Source organism: Stomoxys calcitrans, chromosome 4 (assembly GCF_963082655.1).
Source record: "Stomoxys calcitrans chromosome 4, idStoCalc2.1, whole genome shotgun sequence".
Classification (NCBI taxonomy): domain Eukaryota; kingdom Metazoa; phylum Arthropoda; class Insecta; order Diptera; family Muscidae; genus Stomoxys; species Stomoxys calcitrans.
In genome coordinates this window covers 6,272,012-6,290,148 of record NC_081555.1, presented here as the reverse complement: position 1 = coordinate 6,290,148, position 18,137 = coordinate 6,272,012, and the positions used below count along the sequence as shown (strand labels likewise).

The 18,137-nt window shown below is 34.9% G+C and overlaps 1 long non-coding RNA gene across 1 annotated transcript; it reads right to left on the bottom strand.

The window, feature by feature from the left end:
- Window positions 1-16,272: 16,272 nt before the first annotated feature.
- Window positions 16,273-17,852, bottom strand: LOC106083089 (uncharacterized). The gene is made up of 3 exons (XR_001220593.2): window positions 17,739-17,852; window positions 16,743-17,656; window positions 16,273-16,611 (listed from the first exon to the last, which is right to left on the bottom strand). It is a non-coding gene; the product is annotated as an uncharacterized LOC106083089 (long non-coding RNA).
- Window positions 17,853-18,137: the final 285 nt, after the last annotated feature.

The following is an 18,137-nucleotide window of genomic DNA, read 5'->3' as shown; positions in this document are numbered from 1 at the left end:
CCTTTCGGGTCGACGCAGCCCGAGTTAAGGGCGTGGAAGACGAATGCGAATGTAACACTGTGGAACAGTGAAACGGTCGGTAGAACGGCGAAAATTCTATGGGGGAATCCAGATCGTGAGAAGACGAGGCTATTACTGAAAGGAAGTTAGAAGGAGGTCAGTAAAGCTATCGGTATCAGGACACATAGGACTACGAGCTCACTTATGTAAAATCGGTGCGGCAAGTGATAGCATGTGTAGGGCATGCGAGGAAAATGATAAGACGTTGGAGCATTTGCTTTGTCATTGCCCGGCTTTCGCGTCTAACAGATACCGGCACTTAGGTGGGGACACTATACCAGACATGAACCATCTTAGGGGATAAGTATGGAAAACAATTAAGGATTTTGTAGCACGGAATTCCTAACTTAGATTTTCTTTTTCGAGATTATTTTTTTTGTATTTAGAGTGCACAACAAGCCAAGCCAACAAGCCAAACAAGCGGATTAATATCTGCACCCTCTTTTCAACCTAACCTAACTCGCGATTTACGTCCGGAAAATTTATAGGAAAGAGAGATAAGTTGTTTTGCCTTTCTATTTCCCTTACCACTCTTTCATAAAACTGGGAATCGCTGCTGGCAAAATTGCCTAGTGAAAATCGGGACCAAATTTTATGAACTGTCCTCTGATACTTGTTCCAAAACTTAGCATTGTACTTTATTTTCAAGTGCCTATTAGATGTGGCCAGGTTTGGCACAATGTATTATAGAGAATTCTTATTTCGTCCGAACCGTTCGTATGTGGAATCGACTTCCGGCTAATGATTTAAGACAAATGTCAATAAACACTACATCCTTTCCTCCCCTCCAATTCCTAATTTCCTTTCGCCAACGCAATGCACCGCATAGGGGACATCCCCCGCGTGTTGGTTTATAGAAATTTTTTTTTGTGTACAAAGTGTAGGGCGCAATTTTTATCCTATCATTTTCAAATTTAGCACAGACATTTTTTTTTTGACCTAGAGATGAAGCCTATTGAAGTTTAAAGAAATCGGTTCAGATTTGGATATAGCTTCGTATTGGATGGTACGTACGATTTGGACCAACATTGTAATAACGTAGTCTTTTGTTACCCGATTCTCACGAAGTTTGGCACGAGAGGTTAAGAGTCATGAGAAAACTCCGGTTTGGAGTCTAACTCGGAGTCGGTATATTAAGCCAGAGTCGGAAAGCTGTTCGGAGTCGGGGCAAGCGTGCTCAGCTTCTAACCGAACTCCGGCTCAATAGTCCGACTTCGACTTCGACTCCGGCCTCAAAACCTTGACTCTGGTCGACTCCGCAGCCCTGTATTCGACTTTACTGGTGAATTCAATAGAAATCAGTTTAGATTAAGATATAGCTCCCAACATATGTACTGCCCGATTTTAACTTCTAGAGTCTCTCATTTATGAACCGTTCTTCTCAAAATTTAGCATAACGCTTTCCTCTCCAACTCACACATTATTTCCGGCTTTTGGTCGAATTCGGTTCAGAATGGGATATAGCTCTATATGTATATGTTAGCTATATTTGTATGTTTGTCCAATTTTGACTTAAATTGCAATAATGTGGTCATTTGTATAACGATTCTCACAAAATTTCACATAAAAAATTCTCTTACGGGTCTCGAGATTGGTGTTGAATTTCATAAATACAATATAATCGGTCAGATTTAGATACAGCTCCCATATCTAATTTCGTCCTATTTTGATTTATACTGCAATAATTTGGTTATTTTTTAACCGATGTTGTGTAGGTTATCAAAAGGTAGGTTTTGACTGACTTTAGCCCGTCCTTACTCGTCAAAAATTACGTTCAGGGAGAGGACCCGCCCTTTCCTTTCCGGATCGGACAATTCTTTGTTCTTTTTCGCCCAAAAAAAAAAAAAAAACTTTTCTATGGAAGAAAGTACTATTTTAGTTTTCATATTGAGCCTTAAAAGCACGCCTCAGCAAGGACTTGTTTTAATGTGTTTTTCGCACGATTTCCCAGTTTTAAAGAGAGAAAAATTGTCAATGGAGCCTTTTTAAACATATGCAACATTCTTAAAGTAGTTTTGTAGCTCATATAAACTTTTTTTTAATTTTAACTGTGTTTACCAAGACTTTTCTTCAACTTCTAGTGACATCTGTCTATCAGGGAATCATTTCTAGTCGTCTTCAATACACACAAATGTTTGCATAAAACTCCAATTTCTCGATAACAATAAATAAAAATTCAATTGACATATTCAAAATAGTAGTTGATTGAGATGGTAAATCTCCCGCAAGCTTAGACAAAATAATGCTTTGCAAAATGAAAAAAAAAGATAAATGAAAAACCTTCGAGGCATTATATTACATCCCATGCCGCATAATACTCCTCAAGATGGAGTAGCGAATAAAGATATTCACCAATATCCTTTTATCAGCAGGGATCAATTGAATTGATATTCTCACACTTGCCTAAGAAATTCAACCCTTTTTGCAAAACTTATGCATAAATTTCGTTTTTGATTGAACAAAGACATTCAAAGAAGATCATTAAACACTTCAAAAATGACAAGGACATCATGCGGTGTGCATATCCTTTCATTTTAGGAAATAATGATGCTTGCTTCAAATTTAAATGTTGCAAATGATACTATGTTACAAAATTGCAATAGCGTAATGTTGGTATGGAAAGACATAAAGCGAAGGGTTTTACGAATAGAGACAAGAGGCAAACATGTTGATCAGATGAACTTGTCAGTCATTAAATGGGGAGTTTATGTAAAAATGTTCAAGACTAGAGACAAAGGCTATGAAATAAGGGTTGATTGAGTGAGTGGCGATGAAGTTTTCCATACTCAGGTTATTTTTGATGTATTGACACTATTTCCATATTTTTGTTTAGTTGTATGTAAGAAAAGTAAAGAAATATTTTTGGGTTGCCCCTGGAAAAGTGGAAGTTTCAAATTGTTTTAAAAATGACTGATATAAAATTTCCAATGATGTTGTTTTTAGTAAAATGTTTTATTTCGGTTATTAATACCATCATTAACCGAACTAAGAATCACGACTTAGAATGCCGAACCTCATTTTCAATACATGTTGTGTTATTGAAGATGTCAAAGTTCAAATAAGCCATAAAATGCAAAAAGAATCGATCTGTGGACCTGTCGAATATTTGTATATCTTAAAACCACGTATCTGATAACCGATTTGAGATCGATACACTGGTGGGGAAGACTTACGTACGAAACTTAACGCATGGGATACGAATCCATTTGAGGCAATATGTAAATTAAACAAATTGTGTTGTTGAATAGAAGAGGAATTTTACACACTCCAAATCTAAAAACTTCCTAACTATACGTGCAAGCTCTTTAGAGCAATAGGCAACTACAACGTATTCGATTTGTGTTTAGAATACAATCTGAATCATTTTGGGGGTGTCCTATCTCAATCGGAAATGTCGACCAAGTTTCCAAGTAATCCCCATGGATTTTTTTTATACATTTGGAACAGAATTGCTTGCCTAAATTGCCTAAATCATTGGGAACAATTTGAGATAAATTGGAGTTGTGTACTCTGGAGGCCACCGTAACATGTGCGACTTTGACGCTGAACGGATGGGTTTGAATCCTGCCGAGAGCATCAGAAAAAAATGTTCAGCTGTGGTTTTCCCCGCCAAATGCTTTCCTCCAAGAGGTGTCTCAATCGGAAATGTCACCAGAGCTTACAAGTAATCCCCATTGATTTTTTATACATTTTCAACAGAATTTCTTGCATTAATTGCCCAAATCTTTGCGGAAAATTTGAGATAAATTGGAATTGTGTACTCTGGAGGCCACCGTAACATGTGCGACATAGACGCTGAAGGCCTGGGTTTGAATCCTGTTAAATGTTCAGCTGTGGTTTTCCCAAAAAAAAAAATTGCAGAAAAATAAAAGAGCCAATGCACAAGATAAAACGCTGGGAAACAGGCAGGCCGCGAAGTATCTCTTACTGGTGAGAGTATAGATCAATCAGCTAATTCGGGCCTCTTATCTAGTATGACAAGAGGACTCAACGTCTGGAGGGAATCCAGGCACGGAAAGAGGTGTTTATCCATTACCTTGAGTCTTGTTCTTTGCAAAGCCGTCTCCAACTCCTCCTCTTCATCGCACATTCTACAGAAGTCTGTCTCGTTCTTAGTATGGTCTTTCAGATATTTTGATAGACTGACGGGGAACGAAGAATATGGGTTATTCTCGGGCTGAAGAGAATATTCTGTTCCGCGAAATATTCGGTCAAAGAGTTTTTGCCAACTTACAAACCACAGCAACAGCCCACGCCTAATTCGTATGCCGTAAAAGGCGTTCAACCTATCAAGTAGCACGTTAAGGCGCTTTATTCCGAAGCTCGATGTGCTCTAATAACTCTTGGTCAGATCGTCAACCGCCTCGTTCTCCGCCACTTCATGATGGTTGGAGACCCAGCAGAGCCTGATAGTCTTTCCCATGGTTTGAGGAAGTTCAACATCTTCTAACCATTGTCCACCTCACATTGTCCGACGATATGGGTTTAAGCACCGCCTGACTATCCACTTAAAGTGTAACAGTCTGATCGGGCTGCTACTCACCTATCGACATCTTCCCCAGTGCCATAAGGACCGCACAGATTTCCTGGAAGATGGAGCAAAGATGTAAGATCGAGAATGACATTCAGCACCCCTGGCGGCCGATCGGAGTAGAAAGCCATGAGTCTCCATTTCACGTTTTCTTCGATGACCTTCTCCAGCTCTGTCCAGCTCTCTGGACATGAAACACGCGCAAAATTGGCTAGGAGAGAATGGCGGCTCTACTCCATAGAGGACAGGCCCCCTCCTCCTGATGAAAAGCTCGAGCTCAGTGTTTTTCCCAAGTCCGTTGGTCCTCGTCCACCCTAATGCTGACAGTCACTTGCCAGTGAAGGGTCGAGACGTTCCCCAATACATGAGAGAGTCTTAAAAATTAAAGATGAGGGGCTAATAGGCCTGTGAAAAATGTTTGTCTGAAATGAAAAGTATTTAATAATTTAGTACCTGTTACATCTTAAAGTTGTCAAGTGTCAAGAGAGTTTCTTTATATTCAAAAACTCATGTGGCTCTTGACAAATTTCGTGGACAATTAAAACAAGTAAGAGCGTGCTAAGTTCGGCCGGGCTGAAATTTATAAAGCCTCCACCATGGATCGCATTTGTCGAGTGCTTTGCGCGGTATCTCTTTTTAGGCAAACAAAGAATAATGGAAGAGAGTTGTTATGCTATTAAAGATATATAAAGTTATAGTCCGATTCGGACCATAAGTAAATTGAATTTTGAAGACCATAGTAGAAGTGATTGGGTAATATTTCAATCCATTCGGATAAGAATTGCGCCTTGAAGGTGCTCAAAAAGCATATTCGGGAAATCTGTTTATATGGGAGCTGTATTAGGCTATAGATCGATTAAGACCATATTGGATACGTATGTTGAAGATCATGGGAGAATCCGTTGTACAAAATTTCAGCCAAATCGGATAAGAATTGCGCCCTCTATAGGCTTTAGAAGTCAAGATCCAAGATCGGTTTATATGGCAGCTATATCGTGTTATAGACCGATTTCGACCATACTCAGCACAGTTGTTGGAAGTCATAACAAACAATTTCATGCAAAATTTCAGCCAAAACGGATGAGAAATGCGCCCCCTATTGGCTCAAGAAGTCAAGATCCAAGATCGGTTTATATGGCAGCTATATCAGGTTATGAACCGATTTAAACCATACTTAGCACAGTCGTTGGAAGTGATACCAAAACACCACGTGCAAAATCTCAGCCCAATCGGAAGTCAAGACCCAAGATCGGATTATATGGCTATATCAATACATGGGCCGATTTGGCCCATTTGCAATCCCAACCGACCTACACTAATAAAAAGTATTTGTGCAAAATTTCAAGCGGCGAGCTTTACTCCTTTGAAAGTAAGAGTGCTTTCGACAGACGTACAGACGGTCAAACGGACAGACCGGACAGACTGACGGACATGGCTAGATCGACTTAAAATGTCATGACGATCAAGAATATATATACTTTATGGTGTCCTAGACGCATATTTCGAGGTGTTACAAACGGAATGACAAAATTAGTATACCCCCAATCCTGTGGTGGAGGGTATAAAAATTCAAATCAATCTAGGTTAGACCAATTATTCTTTGAAATCCCATTTCGATATTTTTTATTTGAATTGTAACTTTTTGCTAAAAAATTCAATGCTATTTAAAATTCTAATTTCATTAAAATGTTTTATGCCAATCACATTTAGAGACAACGTTCTCGGAGTGTCTGCTTTAGTCCAAGAGAGGCGATTATACACATTTGTCTACCATATTCGAATATAAAGCTGCTTAAGTCGATTTTAAGCAAATTATAAAAATCGCAAACTGGTTACACACTTTTATGCAAGCCTTTATCGGTATCAATTGCATATTGTACAATAAAATCATATAAATGATGCCATTGATAAACGAATAGCTGTCATATCATGATGATGTTGGTGGTTTAGTGTTGACTAACGCCTTGGTACCACTAATGGGTGTTTTGTGTGGTCATTGCAATAGCCAAGGGCTACAGAATAATAATGTGGTCTGTCATAAGGGTTGTTACTTAGGCATAGTTGGCATAAGTGATATAGGAAGATTATTGAAAACGCGCGTGCCCAATGGCTTTTGTTTTTATTTAAATTTTATTTAAGCTTTGCGATATCGCTATAATCGGTTAAAAATTTGGCTTGCCCTTAGCTGTTCTAGTTGCAGCAAATTGTTTCCGACATAAATTTAGCAATGCAGAGGGTAACATATCTTCACACTAAAGCATATGCCACAGATTAGAAAATGAGAATAAACCACAGCGGTTTAAAAAAAATCTCATTTGCGGTTATTAGCAAGACTTTTAAATAAGTGTAATTATTAGGGTAGGCCGTTGTCTTTACAATTTGATGAGTAAGAAACTTTAGCAGATTTTGGCATATGAAGGGCAAGATAGTCCTGGAATATTGGAATACACCTTTAAAAACTATTTTGCCGAACACTGTGCCAATAAAAACTAATTTTTAAATGATACAAAATATCCTTTTTTTAAATTTTTTTCTTTAAGTTATCTTTTTTCCTTACATGTTTAACTCTTTCTGCTACTGTTTAGCAGACAGCCACATGTTAATGAAATCCAAGGCTGATTAATTGTCAAGGTTTATCTTTAAGACACATTATTGTGTCAGTAGTTCACAGCATACTTATCTAAGACAACTCTAGATATCCTTTCTTCAGGATCATCTGCCACATTCTCAAAAGCAAAAGAACAGGTGATCCCTCTCAAAAACATTATAGGGGTTCTTTTCTTATCAATGAGTACACACCAAGTTACCATAATTAATTAACATTAAGAGAGTAGTTCTGTCCCAAGCCAGGAACATGAAGCATAAAGTGAAAAACTTGTTTTTCATTTATTTCAAAAATCAAACAGCCTTTTTCATAAAAACAAACACACACTTATATGATTAAGGATGATGTATGTATGTCCTGCGAGAAATATTTTTTCTTTTCTCTCAGGAAGCACTTCATATAGTATCTTCAATTGAAAACAGAAGTAATTGGGCACATACTTTGGCATAAACATACATACCGCAAAACATGTTTAAGTGCTCTGGAAACCATTAGGGCTCTTGCTTAATGATTAACTGAGTAGTGTCTTGCAATACTTCTTGTTTTCCTGGCTCTATCTTCAGAAAACTGTTAATTTTATACGAATGCTCCAACAAGCACGTAAGAAACTTGTTTATGCAAATAATCAGAATTGCTTTAATTATGAATTATTAGGGTTATTTCATTACGGTTTCTCATCATATATTGCATGTCCTACAAGAAATCCAAAAGAAGAAGCAGCAACTGGTGCCTCCACATATGGGCACTAGGACACCAGATGTAAGTCTCTTCTGGCTGGCTATTTTGTGTTAGGGTTTATTGGCGTGACTATTTATGTTGCATGAAAAATCATTGGAATTCCTAGCGTAGTTTAGCTCTCCTTTGCCGGGACACCCAGTTCGAGACTGTGCAATAAAATTGTACAACAGTCTCAGTCAGGCGTAAAACTCGCCTTGCAACATTTGCATTTTTCTACGCTTTGCTCATTCTTACCTCTGCTTATAGCTAAAGTCCTGTTTGTTGGCATTTTGGTCTCATCTGTTTGCTCTTGCAGGGCCATATGCTGTTAAAAGTGTTTAAAACGTTTATAAGAAAATTCTCTTTAGCTCGCGCAAGCTTAACATGGAAATTGAAAATGTTGATATAGAAATTTAGTTAATGGGCCAAAACTAATAAAAACAAAGTGTCCGAAAAAATATTTATTTTCCATAACCAATAACCAATGGAAAAAAAGAAGTGTAAGGCAAAGAATACCAGCCACATGTTGCCATATTTGCTTGGAATTTATTTGGTTTTAAGGACAAGAAAGGGAAAAACAAATGAAGAGAGTATATGAAGAGAATGGAAAGAGAGTAAGAGGCAAGAGCAAAAGGTTTCTTTAATATATTATTTTATAAAATTCTCATAAAAATTTCTCTGGAACAAAATTTATGACAAACACTTTTCTAACAAAAATTTTTTGTTGCAAATTTTCTATAAAAATTTGTCTGGCAACAAATTTTCTATAAAAATTTGTCTGGCAACAAATTTTCTATAAAAATTTGTCTGGCAACAAATTTTCTATAAAAATTTGTCTGGCAACAAATTTTCTATAAAAATTTGTCTGGCAACAAATTTTCTATAAAAATTTGTCTGGCAACAAATTTTCTATAAAAATTTGTCTGGCAACAAATTTTCTATAAAAATTTGTCTGGCAACAAATTTTCTATAAAAATTTGTCTGGCAACAAATTTTCTATAAAAATTTGTCTGGCAACAAATTTTCTATAAAAATTTGTCTGGCAACAAATTTTCTATAAAAATTTGTCTGGCAACAAATTTTCTATAAAAATTTGTCTGGCAACAAATTTTCTATAAAAATTTGTCTGGCAACAAATTTTCTATAAAAATTTGTCTGGCAACAAATTTTCTATAAAAATTTGTCTGGCAACAAATTTTCTATAAAAATTTGTCTGGCAACAAATTTTCTATAAAAATTTGTCTGGCAACAAATTTTCTATAAAAATTTGTCTGCCAACAAATTTTCTATAAAAATTTGTCTGGCAACAAATTTTCTATAAAAATTTGTCTGGCAACAAATTTTCTATAAAAATTTGTCTGGCAACAAATTTTCTATAAAAATTTGTCTGGCAACAAATTTTCTATAAAAATTTGTCTGGCAACAAATTTTCTATAAAAATTTGTCTGGCAACAAATTTTCTATAAAAATTTGTCTGGCAACAAATTTTTTATGATAGGTTATATGGCCACAAATTTTCTGTAAAGAGTTTGTGTCTTAAGTCTTTTGTTGTTTAAGAAAAAATGCGTGAGGTACTTTTCAAAGATAAAATTTTTTAAGAAAAACTTTCTCGTCCGTCATAAAAAAATCTATGGTTTATGACAATATGAGGGCTGTCATGTGCCTTGTAATAATCTTCATAAAGATAATAAAATTTTTTATAAGTGTTGCACAAAATCTTCATAGCTTCATTATGTCTATAAGTGTCTTTTAAAGCACTGATTGTTGTTTGTATGACAGTTTAGTATTTTCAAATTTTATTTCGTGTTTTCCTTAAAAGTCAATATAACTTGATAAAAATGTTATTTTTTTTTTTTTTTTGTGATAAATTGCCAATAATTCTTGGCAACCAGCAGACACGCTTGTTTTCCTTAGCCGTTGAAATAAGGCCCTTATGTCTGCTTGTAACTGAGGGGAGATAACTGAACAGTAGCAACTGGATGCCATTCAGGTTCAATGTGCCTTAAATGACACATCATCAAGATGTGGTCATAGAGGACAAACACCTTTACCCGCATACACAGGCTAGAGCTAGTTCAAGGCATATCTAAGGTGCTTGAAAGTAATAGGTGTGAGAGGAATTGCAGCCACTCATGCATGGTGCTGTTTCACATATCAGGGATTAGGTAAAGACGTGGAAAAAACAATTTTAAAAGTTTTGATAGTTTTTCTATACTTTGTTAGATTGACACTACGAATTTTTAATACTATTGGAATAAATGTTGCTAGGCATAACCTCTGAAGGCTGAATCTGAGTCTTTTTATATCACAGCGATTATTTTTAAAAATTAAAATTTTTAAGTTTTTATGAAAACACAACTCTCTTGTAGTGGTTTTTGATGTTTGTGATTTAATTTCTATGCTTTGTTTATTCGGTGGCTGATAGTTATCAAAAATAATCGTATGTGTGTTATCCCAAACAGGGATGTGTGCTACCTCTCGATCTTTTCGAAGGCAAGGGTTAGAATGACAAAGCAAATTCATTGTTTTTTGTCATATGTCATCGTGGACTACAACTGTTTGGTAAATATCCTTCCAAGTCTTACAAGGGACAAGAAACATAACCAAAGGGCATACAAACTAACACATTGAAAGATAAAGCAATGTGTGTGTCAAAAACAGTATGTTCTATCACAAAAAAGGCCTAAAGGATGTGCATAGGAAATTAAGAACATTGGCATTTGGACAAAAAATGGTAGTCGGACAGTAAACACTTCAAACACTAGCAACATGTAAATGGCAATGTTTGCTGTTACAATTAAATTAAAAACAGTGATGAACCCTTTTAGATAGACATGGTTTTGCATTTGCTTACAAACGTAATTTCAAGGACTTTCTTTCATTCCATCACCATGTAACTTTAGTCATCCGTCTATCCATCTGACTGTTGATGTGTCTTCCATTTTTTTTCTATAGCAGCCATGTTGGAATATGGTATCTTTCCTAGTGTATGGTTTATATATACGAGTATTATACGTGTCTTCGTTCCATTTGGTATGTAAATCAACTTGTTGGGTATCTACTTTTTATTTTCTTCTTTGCCTTTTCTAGAGAAAATTTGAAGAAGGTTTGTTCTATTATTATCCTTGAATTATAGGGATGTTTAATAAAAGTAAAATTGTGATCAACAACAAAACTTTTTTTCATCCCAGCCATTTTTTTGGTTTTTACTTCACCATCAACAGCATCCTTTTAACATGTGTTGCCATGATGATAATTTCTTAATGCTATCGGATTTTCATTAAATCCCAACTGACCCTTGTCAGAGGTTTGTTGGCTGTCTTTGAGGTCAACAAAGGTTAAGACGTTACTCTTTATCACATAGTTTATGTTTACTTTTTGTGTTTGAAAATATTTCCCAAATCTTTTTAAACATGGTTGATTGCTTATTAAATGAAACATGTCGCGGAAAGGAGTGAAAGCTTTTAAAGGAAAAAAGCAGAATGATGTGAATGTGGAAGAATGTAGGTAGGCTTAAATGAAACTAGAGTTAGACACTGGTGTTTTATACAGAAGCAATTAAAGAATGGTCTAAGGCTACCGAAATCCTTATAAAATCAAGAAGAAGGCTACATGGAATATTTTTGTATAAAAAAGTTAACCCTTTTTATCTAACATCACATTAGGGGGCATGAGGTAACTTTTTTCATAGACAACTTTGTGAAAATGTCATTTTTAAAGCAAAAGTTTTAAAATGCCATTTCTATGGGAAATTTCATCATTTCCAAAGGAAATTTTGTCAAAATTTCATTTCTATAGGAAATTTTGTCAAAATTTCATTTCTATAGGAAATTTTGTCAAAATTTCATTTCTATAGGAAATTTTGTCAAAATTTCATTTTTATAGGAAATTTTGTCAAAATTTCATTTCTAAGGAAGTTTTGTCAAAATTTCATTTCTATGGGAAATTTTTTCAAAATTTCATTTCTATAGGAAATTTTGTCAAATTTTCATTTCTATAGGAAATTTTGTCAAAATTTCATTCTATAGGAAATTTTGTCAAAATTTCATTTCTATAGGAAATTTTGTAAAAATTTCATTTCTATAGGAAATTTTGTAAAAATTTCATTTCTATAGGAAATTTTGTAAAAATTTCATTTCTATAGGAAATTGTGTCAAAATTTCATTTCTGTAGAAAATTTTGTCAAACTTTTATCTCTATAGAAAACGTTTTCAAAATCTCATTTCTATAGAAAATTTTGTCAAAACCTCATTTCTATGGGAAATTTTATCAAAACTTCATTTCTATAGGAAATTTTATCAAAATTAATTTTTTTAGGAAATTTTATCAAAATTTGATGAATTACGAAATTTTATACTAATTTAATTTTTATAGAAAATTTTGTCAAACCAGTTTTTTTTACAGGAAAATTTATAAAAATATAATTTTAATAGAAACTTTTGTCAAACTTGTTGTTTTCTACATTTGTTTGTCAATACAGGAACTCTTGAAAAATTTGAATTTTTTTCCGGAAGGAAAAATAACAAAAAATTTGTCACACCTGCTTGTATTGAAAATACTTTTCTTAGTAACAGTAATTTGTGATACAATGTCATTACAGTAGTAATAAATCATTTTTATTACTGCTATTTCGTAGCAGGATTTCTCATTTCCGGTACAGCGTTTTTGTGTTATTTAATAATGTATCCACTGCTCTTTCTTTCCACCAAATGCGGCGGCAATCAGACCATAGCGAAAGGCCAGCAGCCTATAAGACTTCATATCTGTACATCGTTAGAATAACAAGGAACAAGCCTCATATGAAATCTTGAAAGAAAGGCTTATAAACTATCTTCAATCATCGTAGACATAACTTTTCTTGTCCTTAATGTTTATTCGTTAATTCCAAATAGATTTGAGGTCATCCACCACGATCCTTATCATCTGTAACAATCCTTTGTTTACACAACCGTAAATAAAAAAAATTAAAATTGTGACGGCTGAACTCCTAATGACCAATGGTCAGTTTGAAACAAAGAAAATGTGCAACTCTACAGCTGATGGGTTATTAGGGTACTTTATTAGAAAATAAGAAAAGTGTCAAGAAAATGCAAATGATATCAAAATATATCATACCTTACTGGCGTATAGTGTCCCAAACGCCATACGCCTGATGTCTTTGTCTTTGGGATCACCTTTGGCTACGCTTGTAATTAAGATGTTGCACTGATTTCAAAAAGGGCGGTAACATCAATTTTATAGCGTTTTTCTGTTATGGTTGGCTGGTCATTACATGCCATTGTTATCTATGATCAATGTTTGGCATAACAATAGAGGACAGTTTCCTAAGCTATATATATGGGGTAAATTTGGACTTCAATTTACACTTTCTTATTCTTTATTTTTCTTTCGTGTCACCCCAAGAGTTGGTTTGATTTTTCTTTGTGATGGTTTTTCGTTGACTACCTTTATTCGTTCTTAGGGGTCATTTATAAAACTTAGCTGGAGTATGGACATAGCGACGGAATGACACTTAAGCTGTTGCATAATTTATGGTCACATAAAGCATTTGGACTATTTATTGAAATTGGAATAAGATTTCCAATGGACAAGGTTTTCATACAAATTTGAGGATTTTTGCAGAAATGATTGCAGACCAAAAATTGGTGCCAGAAAAATTGGTGGGAGACCAAGTTTTCTGTAGAAAAATTGGTGGGAGACCAAGTTTTCTGTAGAAAAATTGGTGGGAGACCAAGTTTTCTGTAGAAAAATTGGTGGGAGACCAAGTTTTCTATAGAAAAATTGGTGGGAGACCAAGTTTTCTATAGAAAAATTGGTGGGAGACAAAGTTTTCTATAGAAAAATTGGTGGGAGACCAAGTTTTCTATAGAAAAATTGGTGGGAGACCAAGTTTTCTATAGAAAAATTGGTGGGAGACCAAGTTTTCTATTGAAAAATTGGTGGGAGACCAAGTTTTCTATTGAAAAATTGGTGGGAGACCAAGTTTTCTATAGAAAAATTGGTGGGAAACCAAGTTTTCTATAGAAAAATTGGTGGTAGATCAAGTTTTCTATAGAAAAAATGGTGGGAGACCAAGTCTCCGACCAAAATTGGTCGGAGACCAAGTTTTCTATAGAAAAATTGGTGGGAGACCAAGTTTTCTATAGAAAAATTGGTGGGAGATCAAATTTTCTATAGAAAAATTGGTGGGAGATCAATTTTTCTATAGAAAAATTGATGGGAGACTAAGTTTTCTATAGAAAAATTGGTGGGAGACCAAAATTGGTGGGAGACCAAGTTTTCTATAGAAAAATTGGTGGGAGACCAAGTTTTCTATAGAAAAATTGGTGGGAGACCAAGTTTTCTATAGAAAAATTGGTGGGAGACCAAGTTTTCTATAGAAAAATTGGTGGGAGACCAAGTTTTCTATAGAAAAATTGGTGGGAGACCAAGTTTTCTATAGAAAAATTGGTGGGAGACCAAGTTTTCTATAGAAAAATTGGTGGGAGACCAAGTTTTCTATAGAAAAATTGGTGGGAGACCAAGTTTTCTATAGAATAATTGGTGGGAGACCAAGTTTTCTATAGAAAAATTGGTGGGAGACCAAGTTTTCTATAGAATAATTGGTGGGAGACCAAGTTTTCTATAGAAAAATTGGTGGGAGACCAAGTTTTCTATAGAAAAATTGGTGGGAGACCAAGTTTTCTATAGAAAAATTGGTGGGAGACCAAGTTTTCTATAGAAAAATTGGTGGGAGACCAAGTTTTCTATAGAAAAATTGGTGGGAGACCAAGTTTTCTATAGAAAAATTGGTGGGAGACCAAGTTTTCTATAGAAAAACTAGTGGGAGATCAAGTTTTCTATAGAAAAATTGATGGGAGATAAAGTTTTCTATAGAAAAATTGGTGGGAGACCAAGTTTTCTATAGAAAAATTGGTGGGAGACCAAGTTTTCTATAGAAAAATTGGTTGGAGACCAAGTTTTCTATAGAAAAATTGGTTGGAGACCAAGTTTTCTATAGAAAAATTGGTGGGAGACCAAGTTTTCTATAGAAAAATTGGTATGAGACCAAGTTTTCTATAGAAAAATTGGTGGGAGACCAAGTTTTCTATAGAAAAATTGGTGGGAGACCAACTTTTCTATAGAAAAATTGGTGGGAGACCAACTTTTCTATAGAAAAATTGGTGGGAGACCAAGTTTTCTATAGAAAAATTGGTGGGAGACCAAGTTTTCTATAGAAAAATTGGTGGGAGACAAAGTTTTCTATAGAAAAATTGGTGGGAGACCAAGTTTTCTATAGAAAAATTGGTGGGAGACCAAGTTTTCTATAGAAAAATTGGTGGGAGACCAAGTTTTCTATAGAAAAATTGGTGGGAGACCAAGTTTTCTATAGAAAAATTGGTGGGAGACCAAGTTTTCTATAGAAAAATTGGTGGGAGACCAAGTTTTCTATAGAAAAATTGGTGGGAGACCAAGTTTTCTATAGAAAAATTGGTGGGAGACCAAGTTTTCTATAGAAAAATTGGTGGGAGACCAAGTTTTCTATAGAAAAATTGGTGGGAGACCAAGTTTTCTATAGAAAAATTGGTGGGAGACCAAGTTTTCTATAGAAAAATTGGTGGGAGACCAAGTTTTCTATAGAAAAATTGGTGGGAGACCAACTTTTCTATAGAAAAATTGGTGGGAGACCAAGTTTTCTATAGAAAAATTGGTGGGAAACCAAGTTTTCTATAGAAAAATTGGTGGGAAACCAAGTTTTCTATAGAAAAATTGGTGGGAGACCAAGTTTTCTATAGAAATATTGGTGGGAGACCAAGTTTTCTATAGAAAAATTGGTGGGAGACCAAGTTTTCTATAGAAAAATTGGTAGGAGACCAAATTTTCTATAGAAAAATTGATGGGAGACCAAGTTTTCTATAGAAAAATTGGTGGGAGACCAAGTTTTCTATAGAAAAATTGGTGGGAGACCAAGTTTTCTATAGAAAAATTGGTGGGAGACCAAGTTTTCTATAGAAAAATTGGTGGGAGACCAAGTTTTCTATAGAAAAATTGGTGGGAGACCAAATTTTCTATAGAAAAATTGGTGGGAGACCAAGTTTTCTATAGAAAAATTGGTGGAAGACCAAGTTTTCTATAGAAAATTTTGTGGGAGGGTGCTGGGAGTGCAAGTTTTTTTTTATAGAAAATATGCTGGAAGTGCAAGTTTTTTATAGAAAAGTTGCGGGAAGTGCTAGTTGCTGGGGGAGCAAGTGACCAAGAAAGTTGGTTCACCAAGACCAATGAAAAATTATAGGTAACAAATAACATTTAAAGTAAAACATTTTAAACTAAACGTTACTCTTATTATTTCGAGTTCCTTATGGTGGTTCATATTTTTAAACATTCCCTCTACATTTTTATAGACATTAAGCACATGTGTTCGTAGTCCTTACCGTTGCCAAAGCCACGACGTTTCACCCACAATTTGTAGGATATGCCAGACGAAAGTTATTTTGTTGTCGGTTGCCAAAGAAAAATATGCAAATGAAGAATGTCCTGCGCGCATTTCAATTGGGTGCCACAAAATTGTACAAAACAGAAGTTTCACGGCGATTAAACCATTTGATAGAACCAGGACGGTAGAGCCGCTGTGGAAACCTATAATTTTGTAGTGAATAAATTTAAATGAACAGGTGCCTTTCATTCTGGGGAAGCACACAACAAATCCCTTGCCAATAACCTATTAAGAAAAGAGGGAATGCCAAAACAGATGAGAGAATGAATTGGGGTTTTATATTAAGTGATGGTGATTTAAAACTTTACAAATCCTACTGACTAAATAAATATATACTTTATTCATGATATACTTACATCTTTTCCGCAACTATCTATCTTTTGGATATACATTTTAAAACCTCTCTCTAATTTATTAACGACAAAAGAATTGAAAACGTATTTTTCAAAAATAATTTTTGAATCGACTTGTCCTTTTCTTGTGGATGTGGGATAGCAGCTGCCTTCACTTTACTTCAATCTCATATTTTGGGCATTGTTGTGGCCGATTGTGTCACATATAATTACGAAAGGCTTCTTCCTTTATTAAACCAAAATTCCCCTTGAGTCAAAGGATTCTTACTGCTTGCATATGAATGTGGTAGACATTATTTAAAAAGTCCTTAAGGCAAAACTCAAAAAGCATTCACTTCAGAAATTCATTTTGCGCCAAAAACTCCCCGACTCTTGGTAATGTTTTCTTTGCTGTGAAGTGCCGAAAGCGGGGAGATGCAAAAAATCGAATTTACGTTAAAGGCACACCAAGTCTTGCACACAGACGCCACTGAGGACATCTGTCTATATCAGCACGAGTCAAGGATACTCTACATCCATACATTTCCTCTAAAGTAGTTTAATATTCGACCAGAGCTGGTGTGTGTGCGTGTGTTAGTGCATGCGTGTGGGATGATGTCTGCAGACCTTTTTGAAAAGGTACGCACACTTAAGACAATTTTCTTTTCAAAGCCAGCAAAAGGTCCTGTTGCCCAACGGCAGTTGTAGGCGAACAAAGAAAAGGAGCCCAAGATGATGATGGCGATGACGATTTGACTCAAAACAAAAGACAATGTTGAGCAATCGCCTGAGTTTGCGCGCCAAATCTTATATTCCAACAACCAAAGGACTTTCGGAGTGAGAATAACAATAGTAGTGAAAAAATCACGTTTAATCTATTGCATCGATTTCTTTTGGTCCAAAAAGAATTGGGGAATACTTTGTCGTTTAACGCTTATCTTGAATTATAAATCAGAATAATTTCAAAGTATTTCACACATGTCCTTTTCCTTGAGCCTGCGAACATTATTACACACTTACCCCAGATTTAATATCCCTAATGATCTTAATTCTCTTTCCCGCCCATGGCTTAGATAAATAATTAATCAAAATGACAACTGTCAAATAAAAAATAAGAAAATTCGAAAACACCTTTTAGATGACTAAGAGAAAATTCAAAAAAGACAAGAAAATTTAAAATCAGGAAAATAACCTTGACTTTGATTTTGTGCTAGACAAAAAAATATTTTTCAAAAATACAAGAGTATGTATGTCACTTTTCCTTTCAATTGTATATTTTGTCTTACAGAAAAAAATCCCTAAAAGTCCTTGAAGTACGTTTTCATCCAGGAAGCATTCTTCCGTAAAGTGCATTTAGGTGTAACAAATTTCCTTAGACTGCTTTTGAAAAAGAATAGCTCAAAACGATATGATAAGAGA